Source organism: Oratosquilla oratoria, chromosome 41 (assembly GCF_046742065.1).
Source record: "Oratosquilla oratoria isolate Oo_2021 chromosome 41, ASM4674206v1, whole genome shotgun sequence".
In the NCBI taxonomy this organism is placed as follows: Eukaryota; Metazoa; Arthropoda; class Malacostraca; order Stomatopoda; family Squillidae; genus Oratosquilla; species Oratosquilla oratoria.
In genome coordinates, this window is record NC_134817.1 from 20,987,984 (window position 1) to 21,009,155 (window position 21,172).

The window sequence follows — 21,172 nt, forward strand, 5'->3', positions numbered from 1 at the left end:
CTTTCGTGTGCATTAACGATATCGGTATAATTAAGATCAACGGCAGTTTGACGTAGATATCAGGAAACTTCTCGAGGGAAATGGTAGCAAAGTTGCCCTCGCCTCACTTCTGAGAGCGGACTGTGGTGGGAGAGGACAGCGGAAAGGCTGCGGGGAGTGGCAGGGGGAACGTGGGACGGGGGTTGGAGTTGGGGGAGGTGAGGTTGCCTCGCGCAGTTTCTCCTTCACAGCGTCGTGTCTGGGCCTCTTGCCCAGCCTGACTTCGAGTCTGCCTCTATGATGTATTCAACGATGTATACGTGCCGTCGTCGGTTTCACACAACATCTCCGAATGTCTTGGATGTTGAGTCGTAGTTTTGGGGCAGGAAGTCTTAGGCGCCTTTGACCTTGTGCTCATATTCTATTTTTTTTCCCACTGTTGTAGTCACTGTCAGTGTCGTTGATATTCGACACTGAATCTATTTTGTTATGGTCTTCGTCGTTGTTTTAGGCGTATTTCTGTATTCATCGGATCTACAGTGGTTTCGTTATAAATGCAAAAGACATTGTATAATCTCGTTTGTATGGAGGTGATTGTGGTTTATCGTCATAAACATCTTATTACTTTCGATTCATTGTTTCTTTCGGCAACTTCCAGTTTCGCCAAATTACGTTGCACATGTCGCCAAACTCGCCCCTTCATTCTACTTCCTTGGTCCACAACTGAAACATTGGAAAAAGGACATTCAACTGGCCTCTCAACCCCTCTTGTTTCTTGTTCCTTCATCATCTGCGACGGTATGTCCCCCCACAACTTCCTCACCCTCCCTCATCCCTCTCGGTGTTGCCTGTTCACCTTCACATTTAATCCACACATTCATTGTCCACTTCTTCCCCCATGGCTTCTTTTCCATTCCCTCGCTACTCTTTCTGTTAACAGAGATTCTGATTCTTCTTCTGTTAAAGTTGTCGCTGTTTCCGTTAACCCCCCCTTTGTCTTCGGCCACTGGTGACTACGTGCATGTATGCACGAGCAGCCTAGCAGGTTCCTCCCAACCCCCCGCCGTATCCCCTTCCCCCCCACCCCCAAGCATCGCGAGGGGGTTCGGGGATGGGGTGGGGTGGGGGGGTGCATCCGAGGCTCTGCTGGGCTGGGCAGTAACATGCTCGCGGGCGGCACTACACGCTTGTTCCGTTCCACCCGTACATTTTCTGTTTCCTCTAGTATCTACCCCTTATCTCTCGCTCCCTAGTCCTTCTCAAAACTTGCAATCCAAGTGCAATGATTACTGTTTGCAATGCTTTTATGTATGTTATTTTCCAGATACATAACCCCCAGTACAACTGAAGTGTATTTACTAACGTTCCAAATACGATATGTGTATTCCCACACGATAGCGTATGCCAGTAGCGTACAACGCGGGTGTAATGACTTATTGAGGCCTATTTTAATTTTACTTGACTTTAGAACAGTGAGGGTAGTATAGGCTTCAACTTTGCATTTTAGGTAAAAATAGATAAGTATATAAAAAAGATGCTAGACCCACGGCGATGGTTACAGACCCATAATGTTCATTTGATCTCCATAACCGAAGGAGTAACACTTCTTACTACGACGCACTTGTAGAATACACTGACGCGGCTATTAAAGGTCTGGTCCCGCGTGTCAACACAAAAATATAAACACTGATAAGAACGTGAAGGTGTGTTTGTTGTGGTCAAACCAGACGGTTAGAATCGGGTTACCGTCCTTGATAGGGTCATGGTGAGTTTGAGGTCTTGGGTCACGTGTTGAACTCGTGATCGACATTTATTAACCTCCCGGATGAGAGCTCAGTGCTCGTATGACCGATCTATGGGTAACATTGTGTGTGTGTGTGTGTGTGCAGTGCATCTTCAATATAAATTAGTGGTAGTGATTTTTGTGTATATCAAGGAGACTCGATAGGTTATCATATTTGATTTTTTTTATAACTGTGATAAGCCTACTGTTCAAGGGCACTCCAATATTTTTTATTTTAATTTGTTTTTATTGACTAATGTGAATTTGTGATTGTTGAAATAGCTAGTCGTTGGTTATATAGTATGTTATCTGCGATGTAAGGAAATGTAGCGAGTTGGTCTCGGTATGGTTGAAAACGCCTGCCTGACAGCCAGCTGATCCCCCTCTCCCCCTTTTCCCTCCCCCCCTCCTCTTCCTTTCCCCCACTCCGCCTCCCCCCTCACTCGCACAAGCGCATTTAGTTTGAGTGGATAGAACTCGTTCTCAAAGCCCAGTAAGGACACCACCTTGCAGACCAACTGTCGCAGGACAGATGACGTCATGGCAGGTATTGGGTGGGTCCATGGGACGCTGGTAACGCTAACACGAAGCCCTGCAGGAAAGGGAATCCACTTGGGCTTGGAGCCCAGCGCAAACCGACGCGTATCGACCTTGCCTCCTCCTGCAGGGGGGCGGGGGTGTGTGGGGGCTCCTAACGCCGCTGGATGGGTGTTGGTGGTGGGTTGGGAGGCGGGAGGTACGCACGCCGTCTTACGCGTCGGTTGGGAGATTGACGTTGATATGAGAGATAGAAGTGTGGGGGTGTGGGAGGGCTTATAGTGTGTGTTTGTATTTGCTTTTGCCATGATGGCGTTTTAACGGTCGGATTGTTTACTCGTCCACAGATCGTAGGGGGGAACTATGGATGCCAACTCGTCACGGAAAGTTTCGGCCTCTACTCCTCCCTTTAATTCTCTACTCCCTCCCTGTCCCCTTCCCCCCCCCCTGCATTCCCCTTCCCCCCGCTTATCATTCTCCTCACTCACTCCTTCACTCTCCGTCTCTCGACATGAGCAAGGGAAATTAAAGATGATTTTTTTTTCTCATCTTAATTTATATTCTTTGACTTACAATAATTGTTCAGAACTACAAATGATAACGAAAGGTTTCTTGATCACCTCAGGGGTATGGTCGGCACGCTGGAAGTATCGAAAAGGGAACAACCTGTTTAACCATGCTAGAGAAGGGTGGGGTGAAATGAACAGTGTATATAGATACATTTAAGTTTCCATTGCATAACGTGTTCACTGACTACACTAATACTAAAACCATATGAGTCACATTTCTTGATCTCCTGACCCACGCGGACCTTTTGCCAACTGTATATCGATATCGGAAACATAATTATATGTTGATGGCAGATATTATATATGAAGATTGTGGTGAAGGAAGCTTATGGTAGGAAGAGCGGACGCGGCCTGCGGCGGTGGAATGCCGCGTACTAAGGAGGATAGACAAAGAGGAGAGGGGAGATAGGAGGGGACGAAAGAACAGAATGAAGGGAAAGAGGTGGAAGAGAAGGAAGGTAAAGAGAATGGGAGACCAAAAGGCAGAGAATAACAGAATAAACGTAAGTATTAAAGATGTTGGTGAGAAAGAAAAGACGCAGAATAAACATTGGGAAAGAAGTGAGGGCGACTCCTATGGCACCAACTCCATTGACCAAATGATGTTTAAAAAAATCTGATTTACGCAAATTTTAGTTATGGGCGGGTCCGACAACGACCAGTACCCCTTCTTGTCCTCCATCGAGCCCGTCAGTGGAGAGATATCTGTAGGTATCGTCAGTGGCAAGAGGGCTGAAGACCTGGAGGATGAATACGCGCAAAGACGAAACACAGAAAACGGAAGAACATGGTGGAGAAGCAAGCATGGAAATGAATGGGGGTAATAAGGCGACAACAATAACTATGCTATAAAGGGGTTCACTGACAATAAGTAGAAGGGGGAAAGCCGGGGAGAGGGAGAACAAATTGCAGAAGAAAGGAAAAGGAGTAAAAAGAGATGGAATGTGAAGAAAAGGGGAGAAAAGAGAGAGAGAGGAGGAGGAGGAGGAGGAAGGGGAGGCGAATGAGAAAAACAAACAGGAGATTTAATAAGTGAGAGGTAGAGGAAAAGTAGAAGTTACAAGAAATGGAGAAGAACTCTGAAAAAAAAAATCTTTGCCATCTCATTTACGTTACAAACTGCCTACCATCTCATTTAGGTTACAATCATTCCTTTGATGTGGAACCGAGCCGAGCACCTCGTCGCTTTCTATTCCCTCACATTACAGTGGAGGAAGTCCACTATAACACGCATAGCAGCGACTACCGTGAACGACTACAGAACAAGACGGACAAATTCATGTGGAATGCTTCTACTTTTCACCACCGCCTTATGATTCTGGATATTGCGGGAAAATTTTATACAATGTTAAGCGTTAGCGCATGGACTTGTCGGTCGAAAAGTCACCACTTCTAACACGAATCTGTTCAAAACCTCGTGACAGGTAATAAAAGAACAAATATGATAAAGCCTTGTGTCATGGTCATGTGATCATGTTTACGGTACCTCGACCATGAGAGTATCGTGCTACGCATGTTGCTACGCACCTCCCCGCCGTGCCCTACATGCCACGGGCCCATACTTGGAGCGGCACAACCCTGGGACGCAACAGAAACAACCCTTGTGGAAGTGTGACCCTCCTACGGTGATTAATGAGTATAAGGGTACTCACGGACCTGTAGCGAAGGAGCCCGGATCCAAAAGAAACAATGGCCCCTTGTGCGCAAAGACGCTAGTGACTATAAGTGCGCGCGAAGGTGCCAATGGACCTGCAGCGGAGGAGTACAAAATCGGTGCCCCCACCGACCGAGGTTAAGGGGCACGCTCGCCAAAACCAGGCGGCAACGTAAGAGCCAACATATATCTGCTCACAGTGTAGTGTAGAATTAAGATATTAGTTAGAAACTTTTTGTGAGCCCTCTCCACACAGAAATAAAGAAGATGGTGAAAGATGTGAAGTTGGGCAAGTAGAAATAAGATAAGTTAGTTAAGTACGCGTCGGCACCTGTGCCATGGCACCGGTGTCACGCGGCCTGTGTATATAAGAAAGGGAGCAGTGGTCCTTAGGCCCACTCCCGTTCCTGCGCCCGCACTCTATTCTCGCTCACCATTTGGTAAGAGATACTTTTTTTATATTTTGTACTGTGCTCAAATATAATTCCTTGTTTGTATTTTTATTGTCTTTACTTATCCCCGTGTAGAGAAAGGATGTCCAAAACGAGGCTACGTTTTGAATCTAAAATTCTGGATTGTAGGAACTACTCGGATCCTAAGTCTCGATTCGACGTATCAACTCAAATACAGAGCCTAGATTCGTGACACTTGTAACCAAGTCCTCAGACAAGTGATATTCACCGTCCAGAAAGGCTGAAGATTCGACTGACAAGTGTCCACGAAGGCAGATCCCCTGGTGATTTTTATTGTATGTAATTACAAAGGGGCAGGGAGGAGGGGGAAGGTGTAAGACGGGAGGAAACTCAGAGGATCGGCTAGGGGAAGGAAGCGGGGGAATGTGTATGTGTGTGACACTTGGATTAACTTTGATGGTCGTAATTCAAAAAAAGTAATTGGAGAAGGATGATGATCTCGAGGTAGACACAAAATTATAATGCTATCTCGTCGCTGTTAAGAGAAGAGAGAGATGTCAGGAGGGGTAGAGGTAGAGATAATATGGTTGGGGAAGGGAAAGAAGTAGAGGGAGGTATGGATTTTGTCGGGAAGGCAAACACTTCTGAGGAAAACAAAGTTTAGGTTGAAAGTTGGGTACCAGGAAGATGATATGGCTCGATCTGGTTTCGAGAAAGGGGTTGGGGAGACGGCGAGGTAGATGACGACTATGCGTTTTAAGTCGTGTTCAAAGACGGTGTGCTAGCGGGGGAGGTTGAGGAGAAGGCGACGGAGGCAGCAAGCTAAGCTCGCAGCGTGATGCTTTGATGGATTATGCATTAGCTCGGTAAGACCACTCGCTCGCACGGGATCGGTTTTTGTGGGAGGGGAAGAATGTAAGAAAATGAAAAGATAGTAGTGTATAAAAGAGGGCTTTTGCCACCGGGCGATCAGGGATATTTATTTCGTTGTGTCGTGGCTTTGGAGGTATGGGCAGGAGACTGGGATTAATGTGTACCCGTTGGGTTACGTGGGAATATTTATTCTTCTTATCCTCATCCAATAAATGCTTTGGTGTGATCTGCATCCTCAGCGATTCCGTCCAGCTAACATACCGGGTCAGGTTATGGCCCGCGCCCTTAATTGGTTCGAGGGCGAAGTGTCGATGCCTGGGAAGTCAGACGCAATATGTTCTCAGCCCGCTGACCTAACCAGGATGGAATGTATGGAGTTGATACTGCACGTGTGCTCCTCAAAGAAACGTTCATCCCGATGCCTGGGAAGTCAGACGCAATATGTTCTCAGCCCGCTGACCTAACCAGGATGGAATGTATGGAGTTGATACTGCACGTGCGCTTCCCAAAGAAACGATCGTCCCGACGCCGCCGGCCGAGGTGCGGATGTACTTGGTCATCGTGGAAGCCGACAGTGTCCGTTCTTATGCCGCTGATTTAACCAGGATTGAATGTATGGAGCTTGCACTGCATGTACGTTTCCTCAAAGAACCGCTTGTGTGACTCACGTGCCCGGGTGGTTCGAGCGAATCCCTTGGGGGCATCGTGGGTCTAAGGGTCATGAGATGGGACCGGGACTACTCCTTAGTAGAGACAGATAACAAGGAGGGATAGAAAGAGAAATATGTGGCGTGGGGTGTGGCGTAGTGTACTGTAGCATAGTGTGCCGTACAAAACAGATCATATAGCACAGCTCGGTGTAGCGTGACACGGTGATGCCCTATCCATCAGCCACGCCTCTCGAACAACGACCCTTTTATTCGTCCGTTTACGTGAGAGGGTCACGCATACCAATGACGTCCTGTCCCTTTCCCTCTTCGGTCGATGTCCTGGCGTCGCATGAAGAGATCTCATACTTCGAGGAGTCACAGTCTCCCGTTTCTTACATAAGGATGAAGGAGACTGCAAGAGACCATAAGGCCTACACTAGACAGCTCCGTATCCATCACCACCTGTCATCCCCATCCATAAAGTTGTCTAATCGTTTCTTAAAACAACTGATAGTTTCACCGCTTACTACCTGGTTACTCAGTTTATTCCATTTGTCTACCACCCTATTAGTAAACCAGTTCTTGCCTACGCGCCGAATATTTTGTTCTAGACGCCGCCCTCTTCACACTCTGGGTCATTTTTACTGGTACCATGTAGACGTTATCTCCCTTCGCGATAATAAGTTTGTTTCCTCCATCTATCGTGAGTCCCGAATCAGCCAGGTTACCCATTTCCTCCGCAACGAGGATCTTGGATTTGTTTGTCGATGGCAATTTGCCCGTATGAGCTCTCGCCAACAATTTGATTCGCCCGACCCTGCCCGCCCTGCCCCGTCGGACGAAACAAAATAGTGGAGACTGGAGAGGGCCTCCCAAGAAGTGACTACCACGTGTTGTATCGGACAGTAATGTAACCATTATAATTTAATTCCAGACGTAAGCATGATACGTAAAAACTTAATACGACCTTGGCGATTGGTCGAGAATAGATTAGACTTGTACCAAGGACCAATGAATGACCTCAAATACTATAAGCCCATCCCTAAAGGAGGAGCCTATAGCATTAACGAAGTATCCCTAAGGTTAGGAGAAAGTAGACAGACGCTCGGAAACAACGAACAGCTAAAGGTCGGTAGTGTGGTGTCCCTAACACCACCACATGTATCACCGTGGCAACATGTGTGCTGTTAAGGAATTTATATGTTGTGTAAAACTATCTGGCCTTCGGCTTCATATTACTAATTTGTAGATTAAGTCCATATTACTCCTGTATTACAGGTGCCTGTGCCTCATGAAAGCACAACGTCGATTCTGTCGAACCATGATTATGTGAGGTGTCCCTCGCTACTTTTGGGAACGCCGACTGTGTGTATAAACAGCCTGGTCTTGTAAGCAGGGCCCAGTCCTCTGTGCCACGCAGCTAGGCCTCGCGGTCAGGTCGACCCTGTGAGCGACCGACCCAGAGGTCGACGCTCGCAACATACCACAATAAAGCCAACGAACCAAGCTGGGCTTCATTCACCGCAACAAATCCCTTGGCACCATAGCCCAGGTTACCTTCGTGTAAAGCTACAGGTAGTTCTATCTCTATACAATCCCGAACTCTTACTCGTACAACAACAAAAATCATAAGTACACACATAAAAACATATAGTACGCAATAGTTTATATCCCCACAGAATTTAAACCATTAACATGTGATACCATCTAGTCAAGCCATGGTAAATATGTTTTGACATCATATGGGATCTAGTTCAGGATGGGTAAAGGTAACATCAAAAGCAGTGTCGCAAGACACAGCACATCCACAGCAAGGCCGCTTCATTAAATCGGCATCCCCCCTCTTCTTTTATGCAATGGGGGGACGGAGAGTGGGGGTCGCCGATTTAATGAAGCGGCCTTGCTGTGGATGTGCTGTGTCTTGCGACACTGCTTCTGACCCAGGGCAGTGGACAAGGTGCAGGGATGACCCGTCATCCAGGAGGTGCTCAGATAAGAGGGAGGGTGGAGGGGTGTGGAGTGTATTCAGGGATGAAATGGGTGGAAATGATTTTATGCCTTTCCCTTTTTGGCTACCTCCCTTGTAAGGGGAAAAAAGCCTTGGTATATGTATGTATAATTTTTTGTTTTGCCCCCGACCTAGTTGAGGACAAAAGCTCTACTGTCGGCATATTCTTTGTAATCCTTTGTAATATGGCATTTAATCTTACCTTGGGACGGATGGTACGTATTTGTACCAGAGCGTTTTATTACAGAATGATTCTTACTTTTTATTATTATTATTATTGTTTTTTTCAATAGATGGTACTTAATACTTGCACGGGATTAGTTGACCATTATGACGTAATAATGACGTAAGGCTCGCGAGCAATCTCCTGTGGTGTATAATTATACACAATTTTTGTCAAATAATGCCAACTGGTACTTTCATGGGATTAGTTGATAATTGTGATGTAATTATGACTTAATTCCCGCGGATAATCTCCTGTGGTGTATAATTATACATAATCTTTCACAATAGATCACAACTTTTACTATCACATGATTAGTTGATAATTATGATGGAAGCAGCGCAGGCAATCACCGTGGTGCATTATAATTATGCCGGGTCGGGTGATCAGCACAAAGTCACGTGTTCAGTGACGTCATCCATTATGACGCAAATGATTGATGGCGTTTCGTTTCGTGATTTGTGGTTTGTATTTACGTTCTTTGACGTAATTGGGATAAATTCAGCAATGGTTGTGATTAGGGAACAAGGACATGTCTTGTGACCTGATTCCCTATTGATTTGTATAAAAGGTCAGTCAAGGCCACCTTCCAGCATTTTATTAATGCCGGAAGGCCTTGACTGACCTTTTATACAAATAGATAAATTGAAGATAAATAAATAAAAAAGGAAATATATTATTGCCATAGAATTAAAGACAATACTTGAATCGGCTAGCTCCGCAGGGACTAATTAAAAAAAAAAAAAAAAAAAAAAAATATATATATATATATATATATATATATATATATATATATATATATATATGTATATATATATATATATTTATGTCTCCCTCCACCACGTTCTTCCTCAGCCCGCAACCTCGAGGCAGGTTCCGGACTATGAGGAAGAAGAAGACACTTTTAGGGAATCGTCGCTGGATGTACAAGAATCCAGCGACGATCTTTATTTTGTCCAGAGCTTGGACACCTCGCTGGACAACGATGAGCTCCTGGCAGGCGTCAGGGAGAGGGCCTGGAGCAGCTTTTTTCAACCGTTTTACCCTTGTGTAACCTTTGAAATAAATTGTATGTCTCAAGAAACTCCTGCGCTAAAAAAAAAAAAAAAAAAAAAAAAAAATATATATATATATATATATATATATATATATATATATATATATATATATATATATATATATATACATATACATACACACTGAATGGTTCCCAGTGATCAATTAATATATTTTTCAACCACATATCACTTTTAATTCCATACCATCGCAAACGAGACTGAGAGTCGCTCGAAGGAGGCATCCGTTGGAAATTGAAATGTGGACGAGCCGAGGGATATATTGCATCCCCCAGTGATTGTGAAAAATCGGAGCCTGGTACGACAAGGTATCTAGTTTCTTGACCACCAAAAATTATCAGGCAACGAAAAGAAAAAGTGGCCAAGAAAGAAACTAGGTACCTTGTACCAGGTTCCGATTTCTCACAATCACAACACGACCAAGACTAGAAATAATCAGCGAAGCAAGAAAGAAACTTGAAGATCTAATAACGACACAAACAACTAACGACCTAAGCGTTGTATATAGGATGCCATGCATCAAATGTGATAAATCGTACTATGGTAAGACCCACAGAGGGCTTATGACCAGAGTCAAAGAACACAAAGCAGACCTAAAATACCACAGGCTTTCCAACGCGATGGTGGGACATATAGAACAAGGTCATATACCCGATTGGCTACAATCAGAAGTGGTAGAAAAAGGATTGACAAAGAGAAGAAGGAAAACATAAACCAAAAAGTAGGGGACATAAAATGGACAGAACACACGGCGAAATATGCGACTATAGAAAGACGCCCCAGGACAGCTCCGACGTAACACGGGGGTTTTATACAAGGACCAAACATCACGGTGACATTTATTTTCATATATTCATGTATCAAAAATCATGTATATTATTGTTATGATTTTATTGATACATGCATTCTGTATCGATGCTTATTATTATTATGTTGTTATTATATTTTAATATAATAGATTATATATTATATTGTTTATTATGTCATATATCATTATGTTATATTATTATTCATGTATCAAAAATAATGTATATTGTTATGATTTTATTGATACATGCATTCTGTATCGATGCTAATTATTATTATGTTATTATATTGTATTATAATAGATTATATATTATATTGTATATTATGTCATATATCATTATGTTATATTATTATTGTTATATTATATCATTATATTGTATATGCTATACCGATGCTGTTTGACGTGTTATACTGGAACAGTTGAAACATTACACATGGCTGCCGGACCCAGGATGGGCCTGGAAGTGGAAGACGTGGAGAGGACGGAATGCTCGGTGAAGTATGCAGCTATAGAAAGACGCCCCAGGACAGCTCCAACATAACACGGGGATTTTATACAATGACGAAACATCACGGTGACATTTAGTTTCATATATATTTTCATTGATCAAAAATCGTGTATTTTAATCTTGTTACAATTTTATTATGCATTCTGTATCGATGCTAATTATTATTATGTTATGTAGTATAATATATTGTATTATATATTGTATATTATGTCATATATCATTATATATTATATTATTATTGCATTATATATGTTATACCAATGCTGTTTGACGTGTTGCACTGTAACCAGCCACCAACCACTCCGCAAGGAGGGAACGTGGGTCTGGCTTACTATATACACCGCCAACTTCGACCCAGCGCCCTCCGACCAGCGCCGCAGACCCCCACCCACCCTGCAGAAGGCAGCCTCCTCAGCAGTCGGGCAACGAGAGCTGTCCTCCTTGTCCGCCACACGCCCATGGACGTAATGCTTGGGGTGCTCAGGGCGCCCCCCCCCCTCGCTGACCTCCCTACGCCCTCACCTTCCACCCACTAGGGCACAACAACTCCCCCACTGGCGGGCTGTTGCCCGCATTGTATATCAATGCATGTATAGCTGTACATATTTATACAATAAACCTTTATTAACTTTAACTTAACCCAGAATAACACTCCTCTGAAGAAGTTATTGTAAGCGAAACCGGTCAGGAATAAACTCGATATTCAGAGCAAAACCCGTGTTCCCCCCTCCACCTTTCCCATGATATATATATATATATATATACACACACACACACCATATCCTTCTTATTTTATTTTCATCGTAGTAATAGGTTAGACAGGATGATGTATATATTACATTATTACAATAACCAATAATATGTCGTGCGTGTTTGATTGTATTACGTATATGAAATTAAATGAATAAAAAGTGCATTAGCGTATCTCACTTGTTCTCGCGGAACTTGTCGCTGGACGGACCGTCACATGATGGCTCAACGTGTCGGCTGTTCTCTGGTTGTCCCTTCACCTCCGAGAGGCACCGATACATTATTATAGTTTTTATTTATTAATTTATTATTATTATGATTTTTTCGCATCCGACCTAGATATGGACCAAAAGGTCCTTTGAAGGACTCGGGCCCTGGAGAGTCGCACCCCAGGGGTTAGTCGTTCATACACTGTGGCACCATGATACCAGCGAAAATAAGAACAAAGGAGACTGCAAGAGACCATAAAGTTGTCTAATCGTTTTTTAAAACAACTGATAGTTTCAGCGCTTACTACCTGGTTACTAAGTTTATTCCATTCATGGCCCACCCTATTAGTAAACCAATTCTTGCCTATTTCCTTTTTAAATCTAAATTTTTCCAGGTTATACCCATTACTGTGAGTCCTGCCCTGTTGTTTTATTATGATGACCTTGTTTGCATCACCCTTGTTATAACCTTTGATCCACTTGACCTTTGGGTTGTCAGCCTCCTGGGTGCTTACAGCTCCCTCTTGGTCATTTTTCGCCAAGATCTCTGTCCTGCTCGGGAGGACAACAATTCCGCCGCTCATGGCTTCTGTGGCAACTCTTCTAGCCCCCTGTCTGCCGCTTCATTTCCTATAATTCCCTATGTGGCCCGGCACCCAGTTCAGGATGACTAATCTCCCTTGCTGATAGAGGGACGTGAGCTGAAATAGAAAAAGAAATCGGTAAATGGTTGTAGTCCTAATGGTAATATCTAGAAATTAGTTGTAGTAAAGCTAAACTATCAGTATGTACAACTACATTACTCTGTTGAGTGTTGAGTACACGGGTCAGTGCTAGACCCACTGCAACACCCTCTGCTTGCGTTGAGCAGCAGCGAGTACCCAAAAGTCGTACTCCCTGCTGTGCTTCCTCCGTAACGAACGCTGCACCTGCCACGTTGAGTTCAGTGACTACCGAGCCATCCGCGTAGTGCACAACACAGTTGTCGGGGGCGACGGAGCTCATCGTGTCCTTCGCAGCGGCGCACCACGCCTCAAGGCCATCATTGAGATTCTGGCCCGCAGTACATCCCTCCTGTTCTGAAGGATAAATTCATGCAGGTGAGAGTCTAAGTCCCTTATGCGGCGTGCAAACTTCGCTGACCACCTCTTCTGCGGGGAGAGACCAGGATTGTGCTGGAGGGCGCTGATTAAGCCTCCGCCGTAGGAACGAGTCATGTTCCCTCTGAATGACTTCAGAGGTCTTTGCACTGATAGGCATTAATCCCGTTTCTTGCCGCATATTGGCGACCAGAGCCCAGCGCGCAGCGCCTGGATCTGCACTGCCTCCAATCCGGCCAACCGTGACTCGGATAGACCAGCTAGATCACTGCTGGCGTAGTCTGTCAGTGGACGAATTGCGCTGACATAAAATGTCTTGAGGACAGCGCTTTTGGCTCCTGCTTCTCTTGTCTCCAAGGATCTCAAGAGGCTGAGGACCCGCCCCCGAATGTAGGCCACTTAAAATGTCTTGAGGACAGCGCTGTTGGCTCCTGCTTCTCTTGTCTCCAAGGATCTCAAGAGGCTGAGGACCCGCCCCCGTATGTAGGCCACTTAAAATGTCTTGAGGACAGCGCTGTTGGCTCCTGCTTCTCTTGTCTCCAAGGACCTCAAGAGGCTGAGGACCCGCCCCCGTATGTAGGCCACTTCTGTCTGGAGGGACAGCCAGTCAAGCCGTACGCCAAGGGACATGTACGTATTGACCCACTCTGTCTGGTGTCCCTGCAGCAGGAGCCTGGTCCCCGGTGTCACGCTATCTAATAGAGGTGTTCAAGTGGATCAAAGGCTTTAACAAGGGTGATGCAAACAAGGTCATCATATTAAAACAACAGGGCAGGACTCGCAGTAATGGTTATAAATTGGACAAATTTAGATTTAAAAGGGAAATAGGCAAGAATTGGTTTACTAATAGGGTGGTTGACGAATGGAATAAACTTAGTAACCATGTAGTAAGCGCTGAAACTATCAGTTGTTTTAAGAAACGATTAGACAACTTTATGGATGGGGATGATAGGTGGTGATGGATACGGAGCTGCCTAGTGTAGGCCTTATGGTCTCTTGCAGTCTCCTTCATTCTTTATGTTCTTATGTAGTGCCAAAACACATGGCTTTGGTCTTTGGTGGCGAGATCTCAAGCTCTTTGCATCTTAAGAAAATTCTGTCTAGTCAATTATGCGTCTTCCTGGCCTTAGCACCCGTGCCTCTTACCACCAGCGTGACATCGTCTGCTTAGGTCCTTAGCCTTAGGACAAGAGGTGACATCCTGTAGGTAGACGGGTGGCTATCAATTCTGCCATCAGCGCGATAAACAATGTGGGGATAATAGGAGGACTCCACTCCCTGTAGACGGACTCTGGCCGTTCTATTGGAGAGGTAGTCCGCTATCCATTGTAACAGCTTCCCCTGGAACCCTCTGGTGGCAAGACTGTCAAATACTGGCAAGTTTGAATGCCTTCTCCAAGTTAAAAAGAAGACGACCATGGCGTGACCTTGCTACACATGGTTCAAGAAGATCGAGATGCACTGAGCCGTGCCTACCCCACAAAGATATGGTATATATATATATATATATATATACATACATATACCAAGGCTTTTTCCCCCTTTCAAGGGAGGTAGCCAAAAAAGGAAAGGCATAAAAACACTCCCACCCATTTCATCCCTAAATACACTCCACACCCCTCCCACCCTCCCTCTCATCTGAGCACCTCCTGGATGACGGGTCATCCCTGCATCTTGCCCACCGCCCTGGGTCAGAAGCAGTGTCGCAAGACACAGCACATCCACAGCAAGGCCGCTTCATTTAATCGGCGACCCCCCCTCTCCGTCCCCCCTTGCATATAAGGAGAGGACGGGGAGAAATCCCTTCGGGCTGCGTCAAAATTTGCTCACACATACTACCCCCCCCACCCCACCCCCACCCATTCCTCCTCATGCAATCACAACATCATCCATATACAACCATTCTCCACTCACCTCTGTCTTCCGTCCTCTCCCTTCCTTCCTCAACAGACATTCCCCTCTTCCCCAAAGCCCCCTTCACCCCATCCATCCACCTCATCCTAGGACGTCCCCTCATGTTCACTTCCCCCACATCTGCCTTCCATACCTCTTTTACTAGTCTTTCTTCACTCATTCTTTCCATGTGTCCAAACCATCCTAATATTCTTTCATCAACCCTATCTCCCAGCTCCTTTTTCACCCCTGTTCTCCTCCTCACCTCCTCATTTCTCATGTATATAAGATATATGTATATTTATGTATATATATATATATATATATATATATATATATATACCATATCTTTGTCATTTATTTTCATCGTAATAATAGGTTAGATAGGATGATGTCTATATTACATTACAATAACCAACAATATGTCATACGTGTTTAATTATATTACGTATATAAAATTAAATAAAATCAAAAGTGCCTTAGCTTATCTCACTTGTTCTCACGGAACCCTTAGGGACCTTTTGCGAACCTTAGGTTTCTGGGGAACCCTGGTTGAGAAACTGCCGTAGACGGCTCACAAATTGCTGGTTCGTTCTGTCTATGGCTGGAGAAACACGGTCGTCTATTGTGTTGGTGAGAGGCGAGGACAGCCACCAATCACGTGATCATTTGAATGAAAGTATTAGTTCCCCTAAAGGGAGGGATGGCTCGATCTCTGGCACTATGGAATCCTGCCCGTGCTCTCACAACTAGGAGACGGATGTCTTGTGACCTGATGCCTCCCCTAGTGGACTTGATGTTTGTGGGAACAGGTGTAGACAGAACAATAGTAAATCAGGGAACATGAATGCTCTCAAGGGTGCCGTCGTTTCGCGTCTTGCCCTTTCCGCTATCGACCGAAGTCTGGCCCCCAATTTTATTGTCTGAACCTCTGGTCGTTTGTGGACCTTTGCCTCTGCGGGAGATATACGAGGCACTTCCCTTCCCACAGTGGGTGCGAAGGAAGCCTGTCAGTGTGTGGTATAGTAGGGCAGTGCTTGGATGGGGGCTAAGGAAAAGGGGAGGAGGAGGAGGGGAATATCATATGACCTAACTGTCCACGACCGAAGCCTATGGGAACGGTGTTAGAGGCCAGGGGTCTTACCCTGTTTTCTCGTGGCGTGTACCACGTATATGGATTGCTGTTTGACAAACTCCTGGAGACCAATTCAACAGGAACCAGTAACTACCACTTGTTACTACTAGTTTGTGGCATCACTGAACTCTCTCTCTCTCTCTCTCTCTCTCTCTCTCTCACACACACACATACACACACATACACATACACATACACACACACACACACACACACACACACACACACACACACACACATTCAGGTTGGGAATCACTATCGAAGAAGGTTGTAGCGGTCACTCCTGACACAAGATAGATTGTTATCGAAATCAGTTGAGGCCTTTGGGGACTGATGTGAGGCTTCGTGGGTGAACAACGGAAGCAAGGTGTCCTAATCGGTGAGGTAACGTTTTCTAAGATAAAGTCAGACGTTTCCAAATAGCCGCACCACAAACCTTTCCCCATGCTTGCCGATCACCAAGGGCATTGAGAATAAAACAAGGAAATAATTATGCAAACGTAGTCATCTACAGTGTACGGATTTAAGAACACAAACAAATTAGATTCCTTTTTTACAAATGGGAAAAAAATCAGGTACTTTTGTTTATGAGTTGGATGAACGCTTGTTCTGCCAATACGTAGTTCTTCATTGATTTGTTATGTACTGACTCAGCTGACTCTGGGAAGATCTGCTTCTGTGGGAATAATATTTGAGTCACCCAACAAAAGGTTCCTAGTTGCGTCGGCTCTGGTGGGGTTTCTTATACTTAGGTGGAGAGGAAGCTCGCTAGCTGAGCGTGTTATGGCCTAGTTACTTGCGACGAAGGCCGAGGGGGAATGGGGTTCGAGTCCTGCCATCGGCGAAGTTGAACCAAGGGCATGGTTAACTAAATTGTATGCTACAAAGTCCTCTGTGAGGGGCACCGTACTTGCCTTCCGGTTGGAGGGATTTTATGACGTTAAACCATATCAAGTGCCGGAGGGTCGGAGAGATCAAGTTCCCAACATTTATGACATTGGCTTGGTGCGGCCCCGAGGTACTGGAACTCGGTCTCTGGATTGAGGACTATTGTTCTCCACTACATTTTCAGTAGAGCTCAAAAGGAGATTACCCCCCCCCCCCCACACACACACACACACTCCGCTTTCCGAACATATTCTGTTTTTGTAAGAAGTTGAGGAGCGTACGAAAGGGTGTAGATGCTGCCGAAGCCGCCCTATTATACGCTTGGACTGTTGAGCCTGGTAACAGGCACAGCTGGGAATAGGAGTGCGGGATTCGAACCCACAACTAAGCGTATGCAAGACATAAGAACATATGTCAATTCCATTCGTCAGTTGTTGCATACAGTATCTGATGTTGAATCGAGTAAATGTAATGTTTCCATGCCGTGTTTATTAGACATTAGTCAGAATAGGATATTTGATTGCTGAATGGATAATAGAATTTATGTTCATTGTCTAAGTGCGTAATTCTCAAAAACCAGTTAGAATTAAAGCTTATAATGAAGATAACCTTAATCATTCATGGTAATTCTTAGCTAATGCGAATTAAGACGTTTGACAAGAAGTGCTTCCTGATTGCAATGTCGACCTCGGTGGAGCCTGCAACTGTAAGATAGATTGAAAAATATAAAACTGGTTAAAGAATAGTATGCATTTTTGTGCATGCTTATTTTGTTTATATTTAGGTACGTAGATTTGATTTGATCAATATTTATGTGACAATGTACACAAAGTGTATGAGAGTACACAGTCAAGAGTTACCATCATTCCAGATTTATGAACACATGTTTAACTTGCAGGTGTAACCAGCATCTCTTGCAGTCGACTGCGTTAGACTGTACGTCCCGATTAACACAACATACATGCACTAGAGTACAATGTAGCTGTGTAAATATTATGAAGTTCCAGGTTCTCTCGTTGGGCCTTATGTTCATATTTATCTTACAACTTCCATTTGAAGTTGGTATGTTTATAAACACGCTAGGTGGCTTTGTGCAGACAATCGTGAGTCGAAATAGAAAAATGGGAATATGCCTATCTCTCCCTCTCTCCCAGTTGTGTATATTATATATATATATATATATATATATATATATATATATATATATATATATATATATTCATTCATATTTAAGGAGGGGAGAGTTTGGGAATAGAAAAATAAGATAGTTGATAGTTCCATTTTCATAAGGGAATTTGCAAACGAAGCTTCTGGAAGACAAATCGTGCGGTTCTGCTTGATTCCCAGGAACCCCACCACTACCACCACGAAGTTCTTCATCGATTTGTCATGGACTGACTCAGTGAACTTTGGGATGATACGCTTCTGTGGGAAAAACATGTGAGTCGCCCAACAAGAGATTCATTGTAGTAACTGATGTCACTAATTGAATCGAGATCTGTCGTAATCTTGTGATTAGCATATGTGGAGGAACCACAATTATTCGTATCAACAACGAAGAAGCTTTGGACCTTCTAGGTTCTTCAATGTGTAGAACAAAATGTTGGTACATGGAGTAAGAGAAATAAATTACTTTTCCTGAAATGTAGAATGATAGCCTTTAGCATTATAACAGACATTTTAGAGGTTTAATCCAGTAATATTGATCTCTACGGAACTCGCTCCACCTCTCTTGTCCTAATGGATCTCGTAAGTGGCAGATGCATGGGTAGAGTAATGCTGTTACCATCGAGCAGGATTCGTAACAAGTTTGTAATATATTGCCAATTCTAAGAATTTGCTGATACAAATTTATAGAGCGTTAGTGTTCCTTGTTCAAAACGTCAAGCATAATTATTGTTCGGCTGGTATACCATACGCACGCCAAATGGAAATATAATTGTGTTTCATGTTGGTGGCAACGGTACGAAGACCTTGCTACCTATCTCCAACAGTTTAGATAGTCCGCTAGCCATCGAACAACTACGTGAAGTACGATGGGCACTACTACTACTGAGAAATCAATAGTAATATACGTTAACCAATCTACGCTAGCCATATTTACGGAAAAATTAAGATATATTAACAGAAATTGACAACCGGCAACCCCATCACGCTGACCAACGGTTTTTCCTGCACCGAGTTGCAGTGCACAAATGGCACACAAGTATTCAGATATCACAGATCTCATACACAGGTGTAATTTTTTTTCTCACTATTTTTAAAGATAACACGGATGTGAAGGATTCATCATAATGCATTAAATTTTATTGGAGTTGTTAGTGTATCAGTATTATTTTTAGGTATGTATACATACCACAATCTGTTGAACAATAAAACAATTTAACTTTTGGTGCTTGAAACGATAAGCTTTTGCGCGTCTTTCAGTAGCAATAGTATTTTTGTAAACGATTGGTGTCAGTAAGGATGGTTGTAATTAATGATTATTGGACTTAGCAGCAGCCTCAGGTTCAGCAATTAACTGCCGTTTGTTTCACGTTTTCATCCATAACGAAGTTGCATTTCACAAGGTGTCAGGTAATTTTTGATTTGCAAGTTTCCTATCTAATGTAGCAAGTTTTTAGTGTTTCTTAGAATTACTGCTAAGCAAACGAGTGATAAGAATGCATATCTGAGTCAGAGCTATATCCCAGCGCATACTTTCGCAAAATTCTCTTGAGGGTTTGGTATCTTCTGTCCACCACTCCCTGTAGTGCATAGTATGAGGTCGATGCATTGTACAGGAACCCTGAGGACTGTGCAAGCTCCTTAAAATAAGAGGCACCACTCTTCTGCACTCGTTACGGGTCTCTAATAATAATAATAATAATGATAACAATTAATAATAATACATACATATATATACCATAGGCTTTTCCCCCTTACACGGGGGGGGGGAGGGTATCCAAAAAGAAAAAGGCATAGAAACCACTCCCACCCATTCCATTTCCTATATATTCCACTCACCCCCCACCCTCCCTCTTATCTTGGCACCTCCTGGATGACGGGTCATCCCTGCATCCTGCCCACTGCCCTGGGTCAGAAGCAGTGTCGCAAGACACAGCACATCCACAGCAAGGCCGCTTCATAAATTTGGTGAACCCCCCCTCTCTGCCCCCTCAGGCAGAAAAGGAGAAGATGGGGAGAAATCTCTTTGGGGTGCATAAGATTTTTCTCATACATACTTCCTCACCCCCCCATCTCCCACCCACTCCCCCCTCATGCATCACAGCATCATCCATACACAACCCTTCTCCATTCACTCCTATCTTCTGTCCTCTCCCGTCAGAGCTTTGAAATTACGAAGAGCCACATCCTACACGATCCTAGTGGCCGTGTGTATTAAATGAAAGTGGGTTACCTCGTCGGGTCTTGTTCCATGATAGTTGTAGCGAGGAAAACGTCTCCGGTAGGTAGGGGTATTTTTGTAAGTGGGGCCGGTTTTTCCTGTTGAGAGACCTAAATCAACACGGCGGAGTCTAGAGAAGGTCTCTTGGGCGCCAAGGTGATCCAAGAAGCGACCTCCAAGAGGGCTGGTAAACAACGGGGATGACCAACGCGTCGTCCTTGGGAAAGGTGAGCGGCACCACCGCCGGCATAACACAATCACGAAGATGAAGGTGGATGTCGGTCTCGCGTCCAACTTTCTATTGTTCGATTTTTCCTAAAAGGAGGTCAATTCATCGTCTTCTCTCTCTGGGCTACTATCAACGACCGTTTTCCTGAAAGAATGTTAACTGAGGAAGAACTGAAGCGCATCTCCTCGGCCGGGGCAGATAAAGGAACACCCTGGTAAGATAATACTATTGAATATGACATTCTCCTGACCGGAAAATTCCTTCGTTTCAGGTACTGGACCGCGTGTCATGTGACCGGAGTTCTGAAATAACCGGTAGGTAGCAGTAATGTTAACCTGGTAGGTTAATTTTCCTGGGTAGTCTTGGATGCTAGAATTGTAAACACTTTTATTAAGTACACTTAAAGTGGAGTAGGGATTCCCAACGTGTTTGTTCGTCTCCCTTGGGTATTTGTATAGACTCCTGTGAACCCCAAGAGATTAGGGGAACAAAACAATGG

The 21,172-nt window shown here is 44.3% G+C and overlaps 1 protein-coding gene across 10 annotated transcripts in view; it reads left to right on the forward strand.

The window, feature by feature from the left end:
- LOC143021020 (uncharacterized) overlaps window positions 1–21,172 on the forward strand; it is a 162,103-nt gene that overhangs the window by 37,506 nt on the left and 103,425 nt on the right. For 9 of the 10 annotated variants that reach the window (XM_076178175.1, XM_076178180.1, XM_076178177.1 and 6 more), the window contains exon 2: window positions 20,945–20,987. The exons of the other annotated variant lie outside the window; for it this stretch is intronic. The gene's annotated coding sequence lies outside the window, so the exon portion shown is untranslated. The remainder of the gene's footprint in view (window positions 1–20,944; window positions 20,988–21,172) is intronic. 10 annotated transcript variants of the gene reach the window in all.